The sequence below is a fragment of the Apostichopus japonicus genome, chromosome 7 (genome assembly GCF_037975245.1).
Source record: "Apostichopus japonicus isolate 1M-3 chromosome 7, ASM3797524v1, whole genome shotgun sequence".
Taxonomy (NCBI): domain Eukaryota; kingdom Metazoa; phylum Echinodermata; class Holothuroidea; order Aspidochirotida; family Stichopodidae; genus Apostichopus; species Apostichopus japonicus.
Window position 1 is genome coordinate 14,849,184 of NC_092567.1, and position 3,358 is coordinate 14,852,541.

Below are 3,358 nucleotides of genomic sequence, written 5' to 3' on the forward strand. Positions count from 1 at the left end.
AATTTGGTCCTTAGAATTATTCCAATAACCGTGTCAATTGTTTATCATAGATGTGCTACAAGGTTATTTCAATTTACTCAGTGATCGTAATGAACTTGAAGCAAGTTTAGAAAGTAAGCTGATATTTTTCAACGACCAATATCAATGGGCAAATGGAGTTGCAGATCTCATCTCCGTACATTTTAGGCCAATTTGACCTACACTTACCTCGATCCTTAACAACCACATAAGTACTATTTTACAATTTGTCTCGTTGTTCTCTCCATATCTTGTGGTTTTATGACATTTTCCAATACTGACAAGCGGGTAATGGCCAAATAACAGTGTAGGGGGTATGTGACCTATGACGTCACTAATCACACAGGCACCTACCCACCAAGTGACCTAGATCGGACTTCTCGCAGAATTTATGCCAATTTGACTGTAAAATCGTTAGACCTGTGCACGTGCTATACATATGGAAAATTGTCACGAATGTGTGTGTTTACAAACTTTACAATGACAGAGCTTTTAGTTCAGTTTGATGAAAACTCAAATGAAAACATGTAGCCTAAATTCAATATTGTCATTGGTTTACCGAGAATGGTGCTTGAACTGAGGAATATAATATAATAGCATGTAAGGTGAGTTACAAAATATGATAATTCCTTAGTTCCCTATAGATTTCTTGTCCCAATGGAAAAAGTTTGTTGACCATCGATCTTATGATGTTGTTAATCTAGCCTAACGTTAGGCTTAGTTCTACAGTAATGTTAACAGCCGCCCAACCACATGTATACAAGTAGCCATGACAATGCAGCATTGGCGATGTTCTTCTGAATTGTTTAGACAAAATATAGGTTCAGTCATCTTGGTAAGGAATCTTTCACATGCGTGTACATTGTTTTCAATATCTTTCAATTCGAATTGAGCATTACCTGTAAATATTTCCAATGTTATTACTAGTCTAACACTAACAGTGACAAAAGTTGGGTCTAGCATGAGTTAACTAAAATTAAAACTAAAGTATGGTTCTGCCTATTTACGCGATCGTTTGGTGTATTTAGCATGACACACATGCTTATACACCCAATCTGAGAGACTCTTCAAGCCATAGAGGAACGAAATCATGTCTATGCATTCCATCTAAACAGTCAAATCCCGCTAAGTAGGTGCATTTTCACATTTTCAGATGCATTATACTATCTCAATTCATAATGTAGTGTATTGTATCAAAAGATTGAAATTTAAGGTTTTTGTGAAATATACTTGTTATATAGCACTTTGAGGGAGTAGGCTAACATCATTACACATTACAAAATCAGGTAATAAGCTCACATTATTTAATTGACAATAGGGTAAATAAGTAAGAGTGCCATTTATGAACTAAAAATTGGGTGAATAGCTCCTACCCAAAAGTATTGTGTAGCTGCTGAACTTTCATCGGCATTGTAGGCCAGTAGACATATATACTAATTAGAAAAAAGAATATCCATTGGTTCGATTGTGTTTTAGGGACAAAAATCAATGTATTCCTTTCATGTGTAGACTGTCAACATCGTCGGGAATTAGCTGATGCTTTTTCAGTGTTATGAAAACATTTGAAAGCGACTGATATAGGCTACTAAGCAGTCACCTTCATCAAGAATTAGAAACTACTATACTGTCCTCAGTCTTTTAGAATATATTTGCTAACAACGGCTGTCTCAAGTCTAGGTTCCATTACGTCTTGATGTGATTTTCAACGATCCCTTTCACCATAACAGGTGTCTGAGATTGTGTTGATGTCTACGCATCGTATAAAAAAACAATCGTAGAAATTTGTAAAGAAGTGCAAAAAAGTCATTGAAATTTGTTATCATTTTCGATACTTTTTTTTTTTTTTTTAATGGGATTAAACGTACAGGTGGCAAGCAGTTCAGTGTTAGGCATTTGGCTAACATTTTTCTTGCAAACTTACAATTAATCAGAAGTTTTGAATTTGATTGACACCTGGCAATAGGTTAAGCTATTATCTATTATTCATGAACTGTATTATTGACCTGACCAACTTTTGACTTGTTTTTGTTGTGCCAGTTTCCGTGTAGCAATTACGAGATCCCACACCATGTAAACTACTTTGCCACCCACTGAGGTTTAATTCTTTTTGATAACGTTCTGTACAAATATGAATATAAATACAGTGGCACAACCAAGGGGTATATATTTATATGGCAATATTTGGATTGCTTCCTAATTGCTGAGGACAACAAAGATTGTCTTGTAATTTGGTCCCCTGCCCCTCAGGGGGGCCAGACATCTGGCATAGGGCCTGACAGTCCATCATGTTATAGTGTTGTCCTCCGTTAGACATGACCTTTTGTCAGACTCATTTGTCCAGCATTTTCTACATGACTGTCAAGCCTGCCTATAGAGAAGCAGTCCTCCTCAAATTCACTCCAGTATTAATAACTTGTTACTTGATAGCAAAAACTATCCCAAGTTCTGCCAATAGGATCCATAATTGAGTACACCTAATTAATTGACCAGCCACCCTTATGAGTGTAAACACAAATGCTCTAATGGTGAGCACTACTTCCCTGTGTGAAGACAAATTTGGCTTGACCACTGCAATAGTACACTGTGTGTTTAATCATGAATTTGTGCAGAGGAGCATTCAGTATGGCTAGCATTACCAACTTGGGTAAAGGTATTCAATATTCCCTGTTTTTGGCAAAAAATGAGGGGGGGGGGAGGGACTCAGGTGGTATTTGCTATATAGGCAGGGAAATTGGTAATGTAAGAGCGTGATGGCCAGTTGGCTATGGCATCGGACTTGTGATCCAAGGATTGCTGGTCCGATTCCTGTCTAGTTCATTACGTTGTGTCCTTGGGCAAGATGCTTTATCTCACTTGCCTCTCTCTACCCAGGGGTTAAATGGGTACCTGTGAGGTAAATTGTCATTGGGCGCAGTATATAACTGCAGCCGACTGGAGGGATTGTCTCTGGGACAGGTTATCATTGACTAGGGGTAATATAACGTCTGTAAAGCGCTTTGAGACCTATTGTTGGTATAAAGCGCTAAATAAAAAATCAAATTTAAGAAGGATTCGAAGCATGATTGAGGAGCCCAGGAAGAAAAATTGAGGTGGTCTGGAAAAAAGGGGACAAAATGTATTCTCCCCTTTATATATCTGTAGGAAGAATGAAGAGTACAACCAGAAGTTTTTGCGATTCCTTACCCTAACATTTAACACATTCACCTGGTTGGTAAACTGATATAAGTGTAACCCTAATGAATAATAATATATATATATATATATATATATATATATATATTATATATATATAGACTAACCACTATTACATCAACAACAAAATAAGTACAAAAAAAGGATA